Source organism: Amblyomma mixtum, chromosome 6, assembly GCF_055824585.1.
Source record: "Amblyomma mixtum isolate Tamu chromosome 6, ASM5582458v1, whole genome shotgun sequence".
In the NCBI taxonomy this organism is placed as follows: domain Eukaryota; kingdom Metazoa; phylum Arthropoda; class Arachnida; order Ixodida; family Ixodidae; genus Amblyomma; species Amblyomma mixtum.
Window position 1 is genome coordinate 48,021,960 of NC_143017.1, and position 23,403 is coordinate 48,045,362.

A 23,403-nucleotide genomic window follows, 5' to 3' on the forward strand; every position below is an offset into this window, starting at 1 on the left:
GGGGGGGGGAGGCAGTAACTTCTGCGCGTTTGGCCAAAAGTATCACAGGATAACAAAAATACAATGACACAACTAATAACAGACGTGATGCACTAAAGGAGGACAACAGCACTCCATAAATACGCGTACAATGACAAATGAAATGAAAGACATGCGCAAGAGAACTGCGCGCTTGTCACACATCAGATAAGAATGCGCGGAATTGTTCTTCCGAGCAGCACTCAATGACGCCGTCTGGTAGCCTGTTCCACTGATTGATCGTCCGGGGAAACAACGAGGTTTTGTAAATACCTGTCCTACGTTTAATCTCTCTCATCTTCCACTCATGATCAAGTCGTTATAAGAATAAACAAACGCTGGTATAACGCTGGGAGCGTTATAGACCGTGAATCTGCATGCAGTTCACGGCTCTACAATGCAAAATCATTTAATACCTGACCTTTTTTTCTGCAGTAAGTTATTTGCGCGTCTCTGCAGTGTTTGAACGTTTTGCCTTTTATGTTGTGAACTAAATAAGCCCACCGTGGGTCATTTGCTGTCTTCGGACGTGTTCTGAATGAAACTGTCACAGAGTGTCTTCGCTGCGATGGGCCTCGGCCCATCGCAGCTGCCTGTGGTTGACGGCGCAGAAATCCATTTCGCCAATTGCGTCACGAATTGCATTATCTAAGCACGAACAAAAAAAAAGCAGTGTAATCGAATGAGCGTGCTAACTGGTTAGCGATGCGAACAATTTACAAGGACCGCTTATTGATTCAAATGCAAACAATACAAGGTGCTGTGGAGCGCTTTTTGTTCTGGCAACGCTGTGATTTAGCCCAAGAATACTGCCTTTTTGTAGAGAAACGTTGAGAGCTGGCGCGTCAGCTGCACCGACGCCTTATCAAACACTGCACAGAATGCTCCTGTTGCCGTGCTGCCTTAGCAAAATCTGTACGACCCTTGTCGACATTGGTGGAAACCTTTTCAAACGCCGGGCCATTGATAACGGACACGCTTCGAGGGCGGTACTATCATCAGCACCCATATTTGCTTACAAACGTCAGAACTTTCCATATGAAAGTCGATTGGACTCATTGATCTGATTGGTTACTCGGCTTTGTTTAGTCACTTGCAAATTTATTGTGCGAATGCTTGTCATATGGACTCAAATTGGATGCACCGCTCCCATTGGGATAGTCTAATCGGTTCTTAACCTTTCATTTCGTTTCATCATCTCCAATCTAATCGCATAGGCGCCGAATACACAAATGTGTGTGTGTGTGTGGGGGGGGGGGGGGGGGGGGGGGGGGGGGGGGGGGCGTGCTGGATGGCTCTGAGAATAGTTTGAAGCAGCTTATGATCCGTTACTTTTGATGGGGAAAAGTAAAAATAAAACATAACGCCGGAAATTAAAGCCGAAGAATCTTTCCAGCTGACTATACCCCTTTTCTACTTGTAATCGTACGTGATGCTTGAACCACCGGCCGGACGATTCCATCTTCCTCAATGTGAGACAAAACAGCACCTAAATCATAGGAAGATGCATCACAAGCTAAGTGTAACGGAGCTAATGGATGATAGTGAGCCAGGACCTTCGAAGAAACGATAAACTCCTTGATCTTCGCAAATTCCTCCTTTGCATTTGTCACCCCAGTACCATGCGTATCCTGATGAGACAACTTACGCAACTTTGACACGACTGTCGCTAACTGTGACACGAACTTGTGAAGGTAATAATAATGGCGTCAGCTGTTGCACACCTTCAGATGCCGGTGCATTCACATAGCAGCCACTTTTTCCTCAGATGTCCGAAACACTTCATAACATTTCCCAAACACTTCCTTTTAATCCCAACACCACTTTAAGCAAATATGTTGAGAACTTCAGTCAAATAAATGGCCCTCTTGAGTTTTGCATGCGGTCAGAACGTCATCCAGGTAACAAGTCACTCCGTGTATTCCCTTCTATATGTTGTCCATAACGGGTGGTGGTGTTCCGTGGACTGCCTGGCAGAGCTATAACACACTCTCGCGTTCCACTCCTAAAGGCGAACCTCAAGCGTCTTTAATCACCATTTAATTTGTATTTAGTCATTAACAAGTAATTAGTCACTAATTAGTAAGTTGTCATTACTTCGTCATTAATTATGCGTGACGTAATCTAGGGGTGACGTCATCAGTGTCACATAGGCAAAGTGGTGCGGAAAACGCTTTTGCCTCTACGCACTTTACACAGCTTCGAACGCGCTGTTCTTGTCAGGCCTGCGTCTGGTCGTGTCCGCGTACGCTTCTGCATCGTCCTGCATTTTAATGCCGCCACCGTCACAGCTGCTTAAGCCGAGCAATGGAGCGTCTGATCAAATTTCAACGAATCCTTTGATGGCACGTGCCAGTTCTGTGGGGAGGTGGCTGACACCTTCCACATGGTTTGGGCGTGTCAATCCAACCCATCTATCCCCCCCAACCCCAACCCCACCAGAGAGGACTGGGAGGCGGCCCTGCTCGGCTGTCAGGACCTAAAGACCCAAAAGGCCTTTGTTCACCGGACGCGGGCGGCGTTGCTTGCGAATGGGGCCCCGGAATAGGGGCTCCACCTAGTATTGTTAGGGGAAAGGGCCAATAGGGCCTACCCCAATCACCTCTCTGTAAATATTTATTGCACTATAAATGTTTTTCACCACCACCACCACCTGAGTAGGAAGCGTCTTGCGGAACGCGATCGCTTTGCGAGGGATAGACTTGTGTAAGTGCGTCGAACAGTCAAACTTATTACCAGTACCATCTCTGTGTGATGTTGGTAAACAGTTCATGCTTACTCTACTCTCGGTTACGGTAGAGGCAGAGGTTTTTATTTACGGAGGTCGCTGCAGTGAAACAAATTCGTTCGGCGACAACATTTTTTGGTAGTGCAGCAGACGTACGCTAGGCAGCAAAGGGAGAGCCTTTGTCCCCGTGGTGTAGGGGGCGGGAGTTCGTTTCTTGGGCTTGCAGTAAAATACCGCGTGTTCCGTGTTTATCTGCCCTGTTATGAAAAATTCTCCTGCGCAAACTACTGGACTATATGGGCTCAAACGCCGACTGCAAGGTAGCTTATGATGGTCTTCGTCTTTCGATAAGTAATTTAACATTTAAACTTGCCTACATTTTCAGGAATCGGCGAAAAACTGCTTTCGGCTGCGGCAGAACTTTTCGTCCACGCGAGCAAAGATTGGTTTTGGTTTTGTGGGGTTTAACGTCCCAAAGCGACTAAGGCTATGAGAGACGCCGTAGTGAAGGGCTCAGGAAATTTCGACCACCTGGGGTTCTTTAACGTGCACTGACATCGCACAGTACACGGGCCTCTAGAATTTCTCCTCCAAAGAAATTCTAGCCGCCGCGGCCGGGATCGAACCCGCGTCTTTTGGGACAGCAGCCGAGCACCATAGCCACTGAGCCACCGCGGCGGCTCGCGAGCAAAGAAGCGCTGTATGTGTGTGTACTCTTCCTTGGTCCCTTGTCATGTTTGCACTATTGCTCCGAAGTAAGAACCAACAAACCCGAATTTCAACGTTGTTAAAGAAGCCAGTTTGACAGGCTGCGCCATCTAGCGAGCGGTGAGGCAATCGATGTCACGGCTTGGGCGGGAATGGCTTCGAAGGTGCGTGCCGCCAGCTCGTTGAAATTATTACGATCTTGCGCAGCAGCGGGGTTCCCTGAATGTTTCACGCATTAGCACACCGTGCTCAGACCTCAAAGCGACGGCATATCGCTATTTCCCGCATAGCACGAACACAAACCACACGGCTAAAACGAAGTTCCCGTAACGTCCGGACCGAATCATCGAAAAGAGACGGCATTGAAAACAAGATGGAAAACAGAAGTGACCAGCTCCCGTTCATTACTGACTTGGATGCTATTTTAAACATTGTTCTGGGTTATTTTTAGAAAGAATAATGATATCTCTTCCCGATCGTATTAATCTCAAGGAGCAGACGACACGCACATTCGAAGAAACCGCGCGAGGCGCGCATACCCGCCCCAAGCCGTGACATCGGTTGCCTCACCGCTCGCCAGATGGCGCAGCCTGTCAAACTGGCTTCTTTGTTCGCCTAAACGAAAAGTTCTGCCGCAGCTGAATGCAGTTTTTCGCCGATTCCTGAAAATGCAGGTAAGTTATTGAAAGAGGGAGACCATCATAAGCTACCTTTCAGTCGGCGTTTGAGCCCATATAGCCCAGTAGTTTGCGCAGGATAATTTTTTCTCACACGGACAGATAAATACGGAACAGACTGTGCGTGATTCTCCACACGCCAAGGGACAAAGGCCCATCTCCTTTTTCTTGTCTGACCTCTGCTGCACTGCCAAAAAAAAAGTTGTCCCGAGTAAAGAACCACGCTTAAGACTCTAAGCAATCACGGGAAGCATCCCGCTGGTTTTCTTACCTCGGCGCACACAACGCAGCAGTCGGGCTATGTCGGGCTTCAAAATTCCAGTCCAAACAAAGCGTTACGAATCGCTGGACGAGATGGCCACAGTTCCGACCAGCTGACTCTGCGTATAACTCCTAATATCGTAGCATGGCAGGCCGCAGGAATTTCCGCATCGTACCCTCCCCTTACACGTGCGCGAAACAGCTCGCACCGCGTCCCTCACCGCTCACCAGCTGTTGAAAGCTGCGTTCTGCTCCCAAAAGCACAAGCGTGGCTGCGTGTGCGTTTCCAAGTATACGCTCGCTGTTACGCCTGCATAAATAGGCTCCAACATGCGAAGCACCCCGAACATTCTGCAATGCATAAATACGAAAAGTGGCTGAGACGGCCCCCAGGTAGAATAAATCAGAGCGCCTATCCTCTCTAGCCCTTTGAAGGTTTTTGCCGTATATGTACGGCGGCGGTTTTCTGTCCCCCAAGGTCTTTGCCGTACGGGTACGGTTTCGATCTTCCGTTTGAAATTTTGCGCCAAAAGAACAATGCGTGCTCACTGGGGGGTGCTGCTACCTCTTAGGACTTACAAGAAGTGTTTGAATTTTGTGCTGCCTTCTTACGGAGATAAGCAGAACTTATGTCTAGCTTTAGCGCGGCGGCACAGACTGCGGCAACACCCCTTTTGTAGTTTTGGTTTCGCCGCGTGATCGCAACGGAGTCGCGCGAAATTTGAGTTTTCTTTTCGTCAGCACTATCTTGCAGGGGCTGCCGAAGTTGATTTCTATCTTTATTGGCGCTGCTCTTAGCTTGCTTATCACCGTTGCTCGCGAGGTATTCTCGCCCTCTGCGGCAACGCGCCTACGCGGTTTCGATTCCGCCGCGGGATCGCAACGGAGTCGCGCGAAACGTGTTTTCTCTTTGTGGGCACTGTTTTGCAGAGGCGGCGAAAGTTGATTTCTATCTTTATTGGTGCTGCTCTTAGCTTGCTTATCACCGTTGCTATTCTATTCTGTTGAACATTTTCCAGTTGTGAGTGATGCTGTCACCAAAGTACTGTTCCTAATTTTTTTTTACTATTTATTCTCGATTATATACATTTTGTAGATTCAAGATCCGCAATAAAGTAATTTGACCACCTGGGAAAGTTTTCTTCAAAATAATTCGACCCTCAAAGGGCTAGGGCACAAGGGGTTGATCGGCGGAAGTATACAGGGATGTCTGCATGCGGTACTTTGTCCGAGGTAATCGCCGCCGGGGTCGAGGTAAGCGCCGACAACGCAACGATCGAGCTATGGAAAGGAAAATGATAGGTGTAACGTTAAGAGATCGGAAGACGACGGAGTGGGTGAGGAAACAAACGCGGGTGAAAGACATCCTAGTATAAAACAACAGGTATAAAGGGGCTTCGGCCGGGCATCTAATGCGAAGGCAAGATAACCGCTGGCCCTTAAGGGTAACACAGAGAATTCCAGGAGAAGGCAAGCGTAGCAGGGGGTGGCAGAAAATTAGGTGGCCGGGTGATATTAAGAAGTTTGCGGGAATACGGTGGCCGCTGCTGGCGAAGAACAGGGTTAATTGGAGAGACATGGGAGAGGCCTTTGCCCTGCAGCGGGCGTAGTCAGGCTGATGATGATAATGGTTTGGTTTGGTTTATTGGGGTTTAACGTCCCAAAGCAACTCATGCTATGAGGGACGCCGGACCACCTGGAGATCTTTAACGTGCACTGACATCGCACAGCACACGGGCCTCTGGAATTTTGCCTTCATCGAAATTCAGCCGCCGCGGCCGGTATCGAACCCGCGTCTTTCGGGTCAGCAGCCGAGCGCCGTAACCACTGAGCCACCGCGGCGGGGCTGATGATTATAATGATGATGATGACCAAGCGCTTGCGCGCTTCGATATCAGCGCTCTCAAACGCGAAATTCGTTAACGTGGCCGCTTCTATGGCACGCGGATAGACGGGGCGACAACAACGAGGTGGCTGCTGGGGGGAGGAATTGAACACCTGTGACCTGGTTACGTTTGATGCGAAAAAAATACCCATTAAACAGCGTTACGAATGTCGCATATCGCAAGTGACGTCATTGAGTTTTGACGCAGTGCTTTGCTTGTGTGTGGCCCGGCAAACGAAACGACGACTAGGAGCGCTGCTTTATTTAGCCCGCGACCAGCTACACTCGCACGCCCGCTGATTTCCCGCACTGAACACGATCAGGTCCGGAGTTACCAGATGGCTATAAACCCCTAGGAACCGAAATGGCCTCCTCTGTAGGAGCCTAAACGTAGCCGAAAACAAATATTTCATGTCGCCCAAAAGTAGCCAAAACGCTGTCTGTTTTTTATGAAGTGATTCTTTAGACATATCAAATGGATTTCCCCACAAGGAGATCTGCGTATTAATTTTTTCCTCGCATGACCTCGAAAATGGTGCTCACGGCGTTGTTTTCCACACCACGTGCACCATTGTGGAGTCATCTGTCACGGAAAGCATATGCCGCACCAGTTCAAGCACGAGGCAGCGTAGGCGTGCAAGCAAAATCATGGTAAGACAAATGCGGTCTTTGACACCAATGGAGTTCCTTTAACTTTTGGTGAAGGCAAAAAAGAAAATCAAGCCCGGCAGCGGTGGCTCAGTGGTTACGGCGCTCGGCTGCTGACCCGAAAGACGCGGGTGCGATCCCGACCGCGGCGGCCGAATTTCGATGGAGGCGAAATGCTAGAGGCCCGTGTACTGTGCGATGTCAGCGCACGTTAAAGATCCCCAGGTGGTCGAAATTTCCGGAGCCCTTCACTACGGTGTCTCATAACCTGAGTTGGTTTGGTACGTCAAACCTCAATAAACCAATAAAAAGAAAATCAAGGAAAAACAACCCACAAATAGCAACGAACAAGAAGTTCGCTGAGCAATGGCATGCATTGAGCTGTCCAATATAATTTCAGCTCATGCTAGTTTTGCTGAACGCAACATAATAAGCGAAAAACTGCAATAAACACCAAGACAAATCTAGGGCAATAGATGATTGCTAGTCCATAATCCAGTACAACGGACAAACGAAAGTACGCTAGATAAGGAATTTGTGCATCGTGAATTCATTGGGAATAGCAACTGGTTAGCCCATACAAAATATTGGAGCTGAAATGGGACGAAAATTTTTCTCCTGGTTTAAAATGCTTGCAGCAGCTTCCGTTCCTGGCAAGGCCGAACTTCGCGTGAAGGAGCGCTTCCAATGTGTCATTAAACAATATATTTAGCAGACAGGGTTCAGTGAGTTAGACTTGGTTGAACACTCGTTCGGAGGCCGCGTTGGATAAGAGTGGCGATAACCAAAAGAGCGCCTGCAGATCAGACATCAGCGGAAAATTCCACTTGCCGGCAACATTTTACATTTCTCACGTTTATCAAGAATTCGTTTATTAACCGGGTGCCCTCTGCCAGATCGTCGGCTATCGATTATAGGAAGTAATACTCAGATTCTAGTGCAGGAAATGAACTGGCCGCTTAAAAGCACCGAATAAGGGATGCACAAAATCGCCTTCAGTTTTGCGCAAAGGCTGTTGTGTTGTACACACATGACACTTCGCCCGTCTGTCCCGAGGAGGCCCACAGAATATTTCATGCAATTTTGTTATCACCTAACAATGCCCTCTATTCAGAAAATAGCCCTTCCGCAGATGCATCGGTCATTGGTGCAAGGCCAAGAAAGACTAACAAAATCACTAACAAAAACTAACAGAAACCAAAAATTGCGACGACACTTTGGCAACTAAGCTGTTGAGAGGCGAAAGCCGAGGACGCTATGCCATGTCGACTTCCGGTGGATGTGACGTCACAGCGTTCCCGTGGCTATATCGATACCCAAATTATACATCTTTAGGGGAACTTAAGTGTTAATTGTGCTTAACTGCACATTTTTTCATCTAATTTGACACAAATCAGACGTTTTCCGACCATTCTGTGCCAATTTTCTCTATGCCGTGACGACTTCCGGTGGATGTGACGTCACACCGTTCTCGTGGCTATATCGACGTCCGTGATATTTCGACATTTTTACCTATAATTAATTAACTAATTAATCTGCAGTCACTGACTTGGCTTTTAGGTTCAGTTTTCTTCCTCTATCTGAAGCAACTATTGGTTTTCTTCTATCTTGTTTAGTTCCCAAGTTAAACGCGTGTGACACGCTTTCTTAACGGACGACAGTATGAGTTATTAAAGACTTTCGCCTTAAAATGAAGTTCGCAACTCAATCTAAGACATATATAAATAGACCTATAAGCGAACAGAATGGACAGCCGACTGTCCTACCTCATCGAGGCCAAGCAGTCCATTCTCAAGAGATGGAAAAAGCAACGCTTCAATCGCAGGCTACGAAAGAAAGTCGCAGAACTCAACAGAGCAATCCAGGAACACTGTCGCACGCTATGCGCGAAACAGTGGAACGAGATATGCGACACCACAAACGGCGAGATGAACAACAGGAAAACATGAAACTTGCTTAAGCATCTGCTCGACGAAACTAAGTCACACCAAAGAGACCGACTGTCGAAACTCATCAATGTAGAAGTCACTAAACACGGAACCGATAAGGTGACGGTGCGCATCAGCGACAGATAACTGCCGACTACGCCCACGAAGTGCCGGGGGGAGGGGGGCTGCCCAACGAGCGTATCGACAGAAACATAGACGTAGAAGAGATTCTCACGGCGCTGCCGGACCTCAACAATAGGTCGGCGGCCGGACCAGACTGCATCACCAACAAGGCACCCAAGAACCTCGACTACAAATCCATCGAAAGACTCACGAACTACTACACTGTAAACACAAATAAGCCCAAATAGGAGTATAAATGGCTAGTGTCCGCTTTTAAACTCCTTTTTGAAAATTGCGCAATCGACTTTAAGTTGTAAAAAAGAGGAAATCCTCCTTTTTTACTGCCGTCGCGAAATCGGGGAGTAAAATAAAGCATTTACATGATTTTACTACTTTTCCAAGCAGGAGTATGTCGGCTTCAATACTCCTTCAGGCCCTTTATGCACTCCTTAGTGTCTGCCCGCCGCCTAGTGGCAGCTGCCGGTTCGCTGCACTTGCAGGTGACGACGCCGGCTCTGTCGTCGCTGCCTGCTCGCCTCTGCTTTTGCTGCTTGACGCACGTTTGTCATGTTACAAGAGACCGGATCGCCGCAACCTCGCGCACCAATGTGCGCCACAGACAGTGCCTGTGAAGCCCCCAGTGTATTCGGAGAACGCTTGGTGTTGCATCGCCTGCGACGGCAGTCTGCGAGAGGCTTAGCCAGCCGAGCTCAGCCGAGCCAACATGGCGGTGTGTGACGCGTCGACCTCCCCGAAGCCGCCAGTTTGCCACCCGCTCCTTTGCGCGCTCTTGTCGTGACGTAAGACTGGACATCATCGACCTTAGCAGCAACGTGCTGCAATGAACGTCTCACTCAAGCCAGCAATATGTGCAGAAGCAGCGGCTAGTCATTCATTGTCTACGCAGCATACAAGTGTTGGCTGCTGCCGTTTCGCCGCGCCGACATGGCGATGTGTGTGTGACGCACCAGTTTTCTCGACATCGTCGGCCCCTCGTTCTTTCGCTGTATTGCAAGAATACTAAAGACCGGATTATCATCGTCGTGTGTTCTGGTAAGCAGTATTAAACTCTCCTTTGATGCCATAGACGCGCATGCACTTAACGCCGCTCCCTTTTCAGTGTGCGTAGACTTGCTGTGAACCACGGGTGCGCCGAGATGAAAGACTTAACGAGAACAGCAAAACAGCAAAGGCTTCATTGTGGTCCGGTGGAGCCAACTCACACAGCAGGCATGAAGTAAGTATCTGAGAAATTTGTTGTTGCATGCGGCTGAAAAAAAGAGTGTGGCACTGCAGTCGTGGCTGTTACGCTAACATGTACAGCTGGAAGTACGGTCAGTTCTTCTAGGGACCAAATTTTCTTCATGCGTTCGCGCCCCATGAATATGGAAAAGCTGTACAGGCAATGACAGGTGAAAATGCACAGCCTTGGGGTCTGTGAATTTTTGTCACGTTATTACGAACAGTGCTGAGAACCCTGCCCTAATCGGTTGCTTCCTTTCCTGTGTTTTAAGAGGGCCTTGTTATGCAAACAATGCAAGCGATTTTATTCTTTTCAGTCATAGCACAGGACATGGCGACGCCTTAGCGCTCACGGAGATTAGCTAAACTGTTACATTTTCCGAGTTGGTGGCATCTTAACGTTGCAGCGATTTTCGGCAGCGGACATGAGGTTTCAACCATACTGAACGCTGCCTTTTCTGGGTGGTTAGGCGTCTAGTTCCAAAATGTGGTATCTTGTAAGCTCTTTGCATTTGAAAAATGTTAAAAGAAGTTTCCACTTCGCGTGCAGTTTCCGAACACATTCCATTATGTGAAACTCGTGGAGGCAAGCGTTCCGGTTCAGACTGCTGATCCCAGGAAGGCAGCGAAAGAAAAAGAATAAAGCATACGCCAGTGTACAAGATCCCCTGCTCGTGCTGGACATAGTACATTGGCGAAAGCAAGCATTTCCCAGAAAAACTGAAGCAGCACAAAGCGGATGCCAAACAAATGAACAAGGAAGGAAGCGCGGGTTGACAAGACTGACTTCGAGGGAACTATCCTTGCATCAACTGTCTACGATCAGTGACCCGGCGGATGACTAACCGAAGGCTTAAAAAAAGGCAAGCTGTGGCTCACTCGCAGTCACACCTGCTGAAAGAACCAAGAAGATTCCGAAACATATTTTTTTTTTCGGTTGGCGTTCTTTCCCGAAAGTATATTCCTTTCCCAGCCAGATAGGCCTGTGTAGAATGTTTTCTTTTGAACCCTGGCCACGAATGTGAGGGCAAAGCTTAACAGAAGACAGGTGGCGGCGGGAGGGTGGGTCTGGTGGTAGCTTTCTATTCCTAACAATGCCTGCTATGTCAGTCACCCTTGCCCTGCCTTTGACCTATACACAGAATGACGACGTCCTGAAAATGCGTAGCTGCGGGCTCTCCCATCAAGGAAATTGCATGTAAGCTTCCGCTGCGTGTATGCAAAGCGCTCTCTTTTGTTTGCATGTTTTGATTTCAGTAATTGGTTCTGATATGGTGCCTGAAAAGCATGAGGAACCTCTGACAAGTAAAAAAAAAATTATATCTCGAGGCCTCTTTCGGTGCAGGAACGCAGCCAAAGGCAGCGCGAATGCGCAAGTGCCTCAGTAAGACCATTTTATTTTTTTCAGTTTTATGCTTTGCGGAAAAAATGTTCCCTATCGATGCTGCTTCCCATTCGCCGTATTGCCTTAACGTTTACGAAAGCGGCTCTCTGGAATTTGTGATTCCCTGAAAACCGCGTTTAGCCGCTGTCATCCGACAGGGTACAGGTATGTATTAGCTAGTTGATTACCTACTATGTTCTACTAGCTAATCTTTAGTCATGAAAAACGTTTAAACTTCAATAATACCTACTTTATTTAAAAGTGCACTCTGAACGGCTTTGGGACGTTGACTTCTACACTTGAAGCACGTCATACTTCAAGCTTAGAGGTGCAATTCCTCTGATGCATTTTTTTTTCTAATCTTTCTTTCAGAAGGAGCCTGTATGTTGACAGCGAAGCATTTCAAGGTTCCCTCCTTGCTTTCAAGTGTGGCATCTCTATTTTCATTCCTTTGGGTATTTAAATTATGTACCCAAAGACAGCGTGGGTTAAGGCACTCTTCTTTTCTACTGGGGCCAAGACGTAGGTTCTCTGTAACCGTCGAAAGCAAGCTGCCGAACACATGTCTCAAATGTTTTGTACCCAATAAAATATTGTTTGAAATAAATCACTGTAAGTTCATCGACGCATTTATCCTGGAATATCAAGCTCTAAAATGAGCCTTCCATACGAATACTTTATTTCAAATCGGCTTCCGCATCAAGTGAAGTAATATACTCGTCTGGGAATCATAAATGTAACCCTATAGTAAGAAAAATTTCCTGTCAAAACTACTTAAAAGGAACAGGCACGTACTCCTGAAATGTACTATAAAAGTAGCTGCAAAGGAGTATATAATACTTCTATTAATTGCCATGCTAACTCCTTTGTGATCACAACTTTACTCCTAAATAAACTCCCGTCTGCAGAGCGGTAACACTTTACTCCTTCTAGCACTCCGAAAGTACCCCTTCAAGCAGAGGAGTAGACGATATACTCCTATTCTGAGGAGTATAAAAACCCCTTTTCGGGAGTGCGCTACGCGATGAGCCATTTACTCCTATCCGGGTGTTTTTCGGTTTGCAGTGTAGAACAAATGCTGGAAAACGGAAACGCTGCCGACGCAGTGGAAGAACGCCAAGAACACCTTCATTCCCAAGCAGGGAAAGCCACCCGACACGGACACCCTCCGACCCATATCGCCCATGTCCTGCGTGGGTAAGGTGTTGGAGCACGTCCTGCTCTACAGGTGTCAAGAACACCTAGAGAAAGAACTCTACCAGGAAATGATCATCAGCTTCAGGCAACACCTCAGTACCCAAGTCGTAATGATACAACTCAAGGACCAGATCATCGACGGCAACACCGGCGACAACAAAGCGATACTGGGAACGCCTTCCACAAGGTGAAGCACTCGGCGATCCTATCCCTTGTCTCGAAACTCAACATGGGAGAGAGATCATACAGTTACATCAAAGACTTTCTCACGGGCAGAACGGCCGAGCTCAGAGCGGGGGACCTCCAAGCACAGGAGGTTCAGCGCTTGCCCTCAGAATGCGTAATTTTGCTAGCAACAACAAACCAAAGTCTGACTTTCAAAGTAGTTTCCCTGCAGTCAAACAGGCTTCAGCGGATACGTGGTAGCCAGCGAGACGACCGTCATCCGTTGTTTCAATCGTTAAGCCGTTCTCCATTGCCTCTTTCTTAAGACAGTAACATCCACATATGATCAACTCTACAGGACGGGTTGCCTGTGCCATATTTGCTAGAATGCCACTGGTCTTGTCTGGCAAGATTCTCACAACCCCTGAAGAATCCAAACGTTTGCTCATGTCTGGGCGACGAACTGCGGCCATGCACTGGGCGTAATGCACTGATTAGTGCGCACCACGGCAGATAGGAAGCTTTAGTGGTTGTAAAATCTGACCTTCTCGGCTGCCTGCAACATGAAAAGAGTATGCATAACCATACTCCCAAACAAAAAGCACACTAAGAAGTATCCTTTATTTTAATTTTTTTTTTTTCATAATTTATAGAAACTGTGTCGAGATGTCCGGATTTAGTTCAGCCACAGACCTCAGCACGGTGTACAGGTTTTTAACTCAATTTGTAAGATGTAATCATGGCAGTTGAAGTTCTTTTTTTATTTCATTTCCTTTATTTTGTCTTTAAGGGCCCGAGGGCATTACATAAGGAAGAGGCCAATTAACATGATGTATATTTCATGAACATGGAAAAAGGGGAGCAGAAAGATATAGAATACAACGAAGGCAAACAGAAACAAGAAGAAAAGATACAGTAAAAAATGCAGAAATACATATAAGTGAAAATAACAGCGAACAAGCAAACGCAAGAGAAACAAAAATTACTCTAAGGCGCAGAAATCCAACTAAACGAAGTAACAAAAGAATGCAAAGGGTGCAGTCTATTCAGGATGGCTGAAGTTCTAGCTTATTACGGAATTGAGTTCTACCTGTGCATTCGACTATGTTTCGGGTAAGGAATTCCATAAGACTATTTCATCAGGGAAAAAAGAGCTACTCATTGCAAGGGTGCGGGTGGAAATTCGTGCTAGAGACTGGATGTGGCTTAAACGGGAAGATCTTAGTGGTGTTGTTAGCAGCTCATGTCTGCACCGTGGGTGATACTAAAGTGTGTGAAGGCACAAACGAGATATGGTGCGCCGTGATGCGAGGGACGGCAAATTGAGGTCTCTTTTCATTCAGGTGACGCTGAAATGTCATGAACAGTTCGAGGTGATAAATCGTGCTGCGCGGTTTTGAATGACTTCGAGGTTTGCGGCGAGGTATGATTCTGACGTGTTCCAGATGGCTGATGCGTATTCAAGCTTTGGTCTGACGAAAGTGAGATATGCTAGTTTTTTTAATATCTCGGGATGAGTCGCAGAAGTACGCCGCATATAGCCCAGAACGCGTGAGGCTTCGGAGCAAATGGTTTCACCATGTGCGATCCATGATATCGATAGTGTCATGTGCAGGCCAAGATATTCGCGCGATGATGCGTAGGCAACGGGGGTAGAGTTGAGGCAGTAGGTAGTCTTAATCTGGTTGCGAAGGCGGGAAAATGTCATGACTTTACATTTGGTCGTGTTTAAAGGCATGAGCCACGCTTCACACCAAAGCGAGATAGCGGTTAGCTCTTGTTGGAGGGTGCACGTGTCGTCTTGGTTAGTTATGGCGCGGTATACGACGCAATCATCATCGTGTAGCCTCTTCTGTAGAAGTATTTATGTGCGCTTTCGGCTAAAACAGTCTGAAACACTCTGAAGCGCGATCATATCGTCATTTCACTGCGAAGCGAACCTTTTAGTCATATTAAGCGAAAGTGTTTCATAAAATGAAAAAGCCACTGGTTATAAATGACAACTTCTGTGACATCTTCTCAGAAGATAAGCTCTTCGAGTGTTTTTTTTTTTTTGTAATTCAGGGTGAGGGCGGGGAATTTTCAAGGAAGTGTGCACATGCACATGACCATATCTGCACCGGCAGGCTAACAAATTTTCGTAATGAGATGTGCTGATTTACCTGACTTATGTTTCAATGCGCATGACCTCAAAGTAAATAGCGTCAGTGCGACAACACTAGAAAGAACACGGGCAGGCACGTTCTTGAGTGGTGGTATAATAAATATGCATTTAACGCCTGAAACCTGCCGATGAGCTATGAAATGCGCCGTAATGCTGGACTTCGGATTAATTTCAGCCCTGTGGGGTTCTTTAATTCCCATCTTATAGCACCGCACACAGGCGACTTGGTGTTTAGCTTTGCTTCATTGTCACTTTTTGTGATTCGTTGCAGAAGTATATGAATTTTTGCACAAGAAAAAGTGACATCTTGTTTTCAGCGTTCATATATGGGCACATAAAGTTTCCCCTGAACTGTTCTTTGCGACATCTCCCCCCCCCCCACCCCCGCCCTTCCCCAAACTGTAATGCCATGAAAAAATTGACGCTATGGGTATTGTGATACATAAATAAAACAATAAAAATTCAGCCACCGTGAACGAGATGTCATTCACGCCTTCGTCAAAACACCAGACATCCATAAGCATTAAGCCAATGCGGCGGCTAATCTGTGCTTCGCGAACTGCGCACAGAAACCGGCATATTAGGACTCCAGCGTTATAAGCATTCCCGAAACTAATTCTGCGCACGAATAAGACTCAAAAATTCGTAAATATAAATTGAAAGGTACTGCTCAAATAAAGAAAACTATCTCCATGCCTAGTTTGCATCTGCGTCGGGTAATACAGAAAGTAGGGCCAGTAAGTAATTTATCATGTTAATCTTGCCACCAGTATCGACAACGAAGAAAGCCGCAGTGGTGCCTCAGCGGTTAGCGCGCTCGGCGACTGAGCCAGAATACCCTGGTTTCAACCCTGTCACGGCGGTCGCATTTCAATGGAGGCAAAATGCTGGATGCCCGTGTACTGTGCGACGTATGTGCCCATTAAAGAACCCAATTCGGTCGAAATCATCCGGAGCTTACCACTACGGCCTCCCTCGTAGCCTGAGTCGCTTTTCGAAGTTAAACCCCATCAAACGAAATCAAATAAGAAGACGAATGCAGAGGAGGTACATAGGACAGTCACTAGTTTACTTATATGTAGTAGGCAGAAGGGAGATAATTAGAGGCCTAGTTTTTCACGCAATAAAATTGCTTACTTGGATGCCTGTTCACGCGGTGGATAGGTGCGCTCTCATTCTTGTTGCAATCATTTTTTTTTTAACTCCCGCTTTGTATTTCGGTATAAGCATCTTTTTGCAGTAATGAACTAGTTAATGTCCAGTGGCTCTGTTGTGCGTGTCCTTCGTTTTCTATGCTGGTGCAAAGTTTGACATGGTGTTGCATGCATATTCGTGCTGCGGCAAGGCAGGCGTTTGGCATGAAACGTGTTGTGCGCCGCTAAAACGGTATTCATGGCTGGCTGCACATGCAGCCTGAAATTGTTTTAATATTGTAGAGAACGCGTAGACACTAGTGTCGCGATAAAATTGAGGCTGTGATCTGCATCCAAATCCGGCAACACATTGTAATTACCGCCTTGGCTTCATTGAGCCCGAACGACTGTAAGCCTTTCTATCTATATTTGGTCGCGTAGCACTTGACTGACCCTTAGGCTAGCTTTTTTTTTTTTTGCGTCCTCACTGTTTTAAATCTGACCTGGATTCAGTTGCTGTGCAGGAGATTCTTTTATGAGCTAAATCTGACCTGGATTCAGTTGCTGTGCAGGAGATTCTTTTATGAGCTAAGCGTCACAAGACCCAAGGATTCTGAATTCCTTGGTAGCCAGAAACGATCTTTCAGCATTTCAAATTCGCAGTTCTGTTTGCGGCAGCCTGCACATTCTCAGTATACCGAACGTTTCGTTTTACTCGGCGGGTCGCTTCCAGTTCCACCACCCTGTCGATGCGCGGAACCTTGCAAATTGTCTGCCTACATGTTCATGCTTTGTCGAAAAAAAAAATGGTCGGATCAAGTTTGACCGCTTCATTCACGATGCAAAGCCGCTACAATTCGCATGGCTGCGACCTCTTGTAAGTCGGCTGCTCTTGAAGAAGGTTACGGTTATTTTCGTTGAACTGTGGTACTCACCTCTTACTGCTGAATTCGGCCGGCTTCAGTCAGTTTGAAGGTCAGCGCCCAACTCGGTTCCAGGTGTTCAGAGCAGCGACGCTAAAATAGCTTTGTAAAAAGTAGGCGGTGGTCCGTGCACAATCCTTTCTGTCTCTCGTGACAGCACCGGATGGTATAACCGTAGCTTGTGCTCCGGCCGTGTAAGTTACTGCTTCATTTTTATCAATGCATACAAAGCAGCCAATGTCTGTTAACAGCTGTGACGTAGTACTCGCATCAGTGAGGACGCCGGTTAGATATCTGCAGCCAGGGACACGTTTTGACGAAGGCAAAGGGATGAGAATTTTAAAAATTCCCGTGTTTTGAGATGCCTCAGCACGGTCTTAAACCAACTCGACTCGTAATGATTTTTATTTATCTACTTCCAGATACAGCAGCGTCGTGTAAGATTGGGGAAGGAGGGGATAAAGAAAATAACGCAACTCAGGACTTCCAATAAATTAACTTATTCAATATAAACGTAAGTTCGTTTAAATTTTTTTCTTTGCTTAATGGCCAACACCACTGGCGCTTAGAAGTACGCTCAATTAGACAGCAGTTGTGGCGCACGAAAATTTAAGAAGCGGAGTTTGCAAACTATGCCCTATTTCCGCTTTTTTACACAACTTATCCTGTCGCTAGCTAATTTTTGCGAGCCCTAATATAGTGACAAATAATAATCACGAATATTTATCGATCTGTTCCGCCTTTTGATAGTGACGATAAATATGTCCGCAGCTAGGAAGCTGCTAAAGAAAATCTACTTATTTGGCGAAGTTTTGCAGAAAAAAATGAAGTAAATTAATTCGAGCATACCACGCACAATTCATACACGTGGTGCGAGTTTTATTCCGATTGCAGTAAGGGTCCCGATCATGGCAGATACCGCCATTGTTGTCGTTGGCGTGTCGAGAAAATCGTGGTTGGTCAAAAGGGTCGTGACGTTATAGCAACATGACCTCGCGTGGTTGATTCAAACATCGCACAACGATCACACATCAGTGCAGTGATATCGTCACTACACCACCCATCAATGGTCTACCACGCCATGACGTCATTTCACCACCAATACGTATTGCCTCTGAAGATAACCAACTGAGCTGAAACGGAAAATGGTCAAGCGGGCACATGTACTGCTACCCCTCTTTCCCCGAGGAACGTTCGTTCGACTCGGTTGAAGGGTGGGCTGTGTGTTTGTCTTGTGGCAAATAAAAAAAATGAAAATATAGTGGAATAAAATAAACAACAGTGTCCGTGTCTGCGAAGTGACATCCAAGGAGGACACCAGGCAGGTAAAGGGACCTATTAACGCTATCGCATTCTATCGTTAAGGCTAGACTGCTAGACTAGCTTGAGTGTGCTATTTCTCGACGAATTTAAATAAAACAAAAACATTGACAGGACTGTCTAAATCATACGCTAGAAAGCTGCGACCGCATTTGCACTTACTTTCGATTATCGCTTTGATGCTTTCATTCTTTATAATGATCTTACTCTAAGCCGAGGCTTCTCACATGCGACAGCATTTTTCTGCAGGGTGAAGGCGGTGGAAGTTGGTGAGTGACGTTTCTGCAGGATGGTGATGGGGTGCATCGAAGGTGATGGGTGGAGGTGCTAGTGGGTGGTGCCTTCTGAAGGGCAGCTGGCTCTCCCCCTCTTCTCTGAATTTCATTTCGCCGTTGCTTTTTCGTTCCTCTTCTCCGTGGGTTGCTGCTGGGTGGTGGCGTTGGGTGGTGGGTTGTGGAGGGTGCAGGCAGGTAGGTTGTAAGGGGGGGGGGGGGGGGCGCTTCCGGAAAGTATAGTTGAGTGGGGATGTGGAGCAAAGGTGGCGACGCTTGGGTTGGCAGCCCCCCAGCTAAGGGTTGCGGTAGAGAGGTGGCTGGTAGATGATGCTTACGGAGGGCGAAGTCTTCACACATACAATGCCACCATTTTTCGCAAGTGGCACTGGCACTGCTATTGCAGTAAAAAACCCAGTGGGTGTAGCTCTGTCACGTACGGCCGGCTGTCGTCACTCAAACAACTACAGTAATTTACGTCCGTTGCTTTGAAGACTCAGCAACATGGTACGATGTGCAGTCAGGCCGGAATGAAACGCGAAAAGAACCTCTTAAGAAAACTGAATATTTTACGTGCGTACTTTCAGCTGCAGTGTATAACTAGCCTGGTTCATGTTTCTGGGTGAAAGGTATAGTGGAGTACGCCATTCCAGTTTTTTAGCATTCACTTGCAAGCGTCGACTGCCGAGTCGATTACCGCCTTATCACGGAGCACAGCGGCGAAATGTGCGAGAATATGCGCATGCGCGCAATGAACAGACCGGTGCAATTGCCCTCTGATAGGCTGTTCCAGATAACGGGCCCAACCGCCTTCCTTTTGTTTTTTCCTCGCCGCTGAGAAGCGTTTAGAAAAGGCATCAGTACCGCCTTCCTTCCTGTAGCAGCAATATTATGGAGTATTGAGCCAAATAATGCCATTAGATGTGGTTGCAAGTACGCTACTACCTGGCCGTTTTATCTATAACTTGATGGCCGCATTCATAAATAAAAGAAAAAAGAAAAAGATGATATGGTTATCGAAGAAACGAGGTGGGTCAGTCTCTCGAAACAGCATAGCACAGGATACTTCCATTGGCCTACTCATGTCGCATACGCGCCTGTTCTCGCACATTTCAGCTCTGTGCTCAGTATGCGGCGCCTGTCAACTCGGAGGTCGACGCTCGCGTGTTCATGTTAAAAACCTGGAAGGATGTGCTATCGGGGACAAAAGTGTATGCATACTCCAAGCGGCGGGAGCCGGAGCAACGCAAAACTGCGTTGCAATGCCATCTACAGGCGGCATCTGGGATCGAGACAGCCAGTGCGTGACCTTTATTATCAGCAGGCATTTCGCTTGGCTCGTTTCAATGTTTCGTGCTTTAGCTCGCCAAAATGCCGCAGTTTTCCTTTCTTTCGGCTCCCACTGCGTGGTGTATAGCCCTTTGTCCCTGATAGTACAGAGTCGATCACACTTGTCTAGAGCGCCTGAGTGGTGTGCTAGGGAGCAAATGAAGTTAAATCTTATCGCAGCTGCTTTGCTGGGGGTAAGGCGCTGGTGCCTGTGTGATGCACATGTCTATTATGCTTCTCCACATGTCTATTATGCTTCTCCACAGCGCAAGTATTATCAGTGAAAGTTAATACCTTCCACCGGACGGCACCGCTCGAGCGCTCTAGTCAAGTATGATCGACTTTGTACATATTCATCAACCTGTGTTAAAGAAATACCTTGCTGCAAAGTACAAAATTGTTGCAAACGAGGGTTTGCGTTTCATTCCGGTCCGAATGACAATTACTCGTACCATCGTGAACAAAAGTAAGACACCTCCCCCCCCCCCCCGCCCCCCTTTCAAGTTCTGACCCGTGCCACTATGCGTGGAGGCGCCACCTGACAAAGCACTTCTAGTGTCAAGACCGCCGGACCCACAGTGCCGGTCTCAACATCAGAAGGGCTTTGTCAGTTGGCGCCCCCCCAGCCACTTATTTCCACTTACGTACGCCACTGATGGTTCAGCGGACGTTGTCCATATTGTTACGTGACGGCAAGCAGATAGCTCTGGCAGGATTTTATGGCGGACGGCCCGACACCAGCTCTCCCGCCCATACCACTGCCTATTTCGTCGTCTTCTAGTCTGCGACACGAACCGGGGACACCAAGCGATCGTCCCGATCGCGCGAACTAGAACAGCAGCAGCGATGAAACACAGGACGTGATGGCCATGGCAGAAGAGATGTACAGAGAAAAGAATGTGAAGGGCTTGCCGCCACGGAAGATGAGATGATGATCGGATGAGCCCTGGCCCACGAAGCTTCCGGGTCACAGGTCACATGGAGCCGACGGCCGAGGCCCGTTGGAGCATCAAACGGCATGGGCGGGGGGCTGTGTGCTCACGTGTTTCGGATCGGTGGGGTTGTAGGGTTTAGTCATGGCGGCACCATTATTTCATCGTGTCTTCTAGTCCGGGATGGGGACGGGGCTGGGGACGGGGCTGGGGACGGGACTGGGGCGAACACAGAGATCGGTTCAGGTCAAGAGGGCTGGGGTAATGCCAGGCGGTGCGGACCAGGAACACACGGCCGACGACCACAGCACACGCAGGACGCCGAAGCTCCAGGACCTGGATGGCGATAATTACCAGCACGTCACACCAAATATGTGACGGCAAGCCGATGAATAAGGTACGACATGACATGGCCTGGCACAAGCGCTTCCGACCACGCCAATGCCCACTTCGTATTTTATTCCGTATCGCTCCCGTACTGCAGACCTATTTAAAAAACACAATATCGTTCCTGTTTGGTTTTGGTTTTGGTTTTATGGGGTTTAACGTCCCAAAGCGACTAAGGCTATGAGAGACGCCGTAGTGGAGGGCTCCGGAAATTTCGGCCACCTGGGGTTCTTTAATGTGCACTGACATCGCACAGTACACGGGCCTCTAGAATTTCTCCTCCAAAGAAATTCTAGCCGCCGCGGCCGGGATCGAACCCGCGTCTTTCGGGTCAGCAGCCGAGCACCATAACCGCTGAGCCACCGCGGCGGCCGTTCCTGTTACATCACTAAACAATTACAAACTAGCCCACCTTTATAAACAGGGAATACTAAAGAATAATGATGCATTAACTAACCTAGCAGGATTGAAGATAAACACCACCACCTATAACGTACGTTATTTGGAACCCTGGATGTCACCAAATGCCGGACTAACTACGGGAAACAGATGTTGAAATACTCATTGCCGACGGTTTTAAATAATCTTTCTATTGAAACAAATAATGACATTTCCGCGATTTCCTCACAGAAATTGCGTACCTGGTTTGTATAACCTGTTTACATTTTTTTTTTCCTCGCTTTGATGTTGACATATGTACGCCTTCGCCGCACGCTGCTGCGCTACTGTGTATGCTGGGAGGTCAGGACTCCTCGAGCTTTTTTTTTCAGCTTTTTACCTGCCCTCCTCGCAACATTCCTTTTCTGTTACGGAATAAGATTTCAATTTCAATTTCAATTCCATGACTATATCTTTGAAAGTTGTTCGTGACACTTCATAATGATTTAAGCCATCTTCAGTGCGTCTTTCAAATAGAAAAAAAAATCAATTTCTTTTCCGGATTTGAAGTTATTAGCGTTATTGCTACCATATTGCGCAACAGTAAGCATAAACAAGTTAAGAACAGCCCGAAAATGCGGAAGAGTAAGTGTGGGCGGACTATCGATAGAAAAGAACACGACACCAGCGAGGCATAAAGGAAGGTATAGCAAGAAATAGTGAGAGTACGGAAAGCAGCAAAAGCAGAACGGTTTCAGCGAAGTTCCCTATCGAAAAATCTCGTATTATTTCAAATGTGTCTCGTATGATTTCTTTCGATGGGATTATGGGAGTTTAACGACAAAAAAACATCCGCGTGTTGATGGAATTGCATACCCAGGCCTGGAGTGCGGCCTAATCTCGGTGAGCAGAACCGACAACGCACTTCCTCACCAGAACAGGATTTGGCCACGCTGGTGTAGTAATTGGCAGCAACCTTCTATGAACAAACCAATTAAACCTCGGCCCTCAGGCCCCAGCGGCTACGGAGCAACTGAACGAGGAGGCGGTCACACCTGTGACGCAGCAGAGCGTGCTAAGAATCTCTGTCTCCGGACAATCCTCCATTGAAAACTGAACATGGCACCGTTTAACGCTAGAACCTTATCCTGTGAGGGCAGCTTAGCATGCTGTTGGGGGAATTAGCGGGTATTAAACGGGTTGTCACAGGGCTTAATTAGGTTAGGAAGACAGATGGGGCGTATATTATCCTAAAGGTAGAGCACGTACTGTGTTATCGTGGATAAGCAGACAGACGGCAACTAGGGGTGGAATTCCTCATCAATCAGGATACACCTAACAACATAGAGAGGTTATAGCATTACCAAGAGGGTGGCAGCTATCGTAATTAGGCTTAATAGGAGGTACAAGGCGAAGGTGGTGCAGGCCTACGCGCCTACATCAAGCCATGATGACCAGGTCGTTGAATGCTTCTATAAAGATGTGGAATCAGCAATGACCAAAGTAAAATCACAGTACTCTGTACTGATGGGCGGCTTCAATGCGAAGATAGGCAGGAAGCAGGCTGGAGACCAGGCGGTAGGCGACTATGAGATAGGTTC

General features: G+C 47.4%; 1 long non-coding RNA gene across 1 annotated transcript; it reads left to right on the top strand.

Annotated features, from left to right (window-relative positions):
• The first annotated feature begins 9,561 nt into the window (after positions 1-9,561).
• Positions 9,562-12,112, top strand: LOC149339009 (uncharacterized). Its single transcript, XR_016283776.1, has 3 exons — positions 9,562-10,029; positions 10,097-10,213; positions 11,975-12,112. It is a non-coding gene; the product is annotated as an uncharacterized LOC149339009 (long non-coding RNA).
• The last annotated feature ends 11,291 nt before the right edge of the window (positions 12,113-23,403 follow it).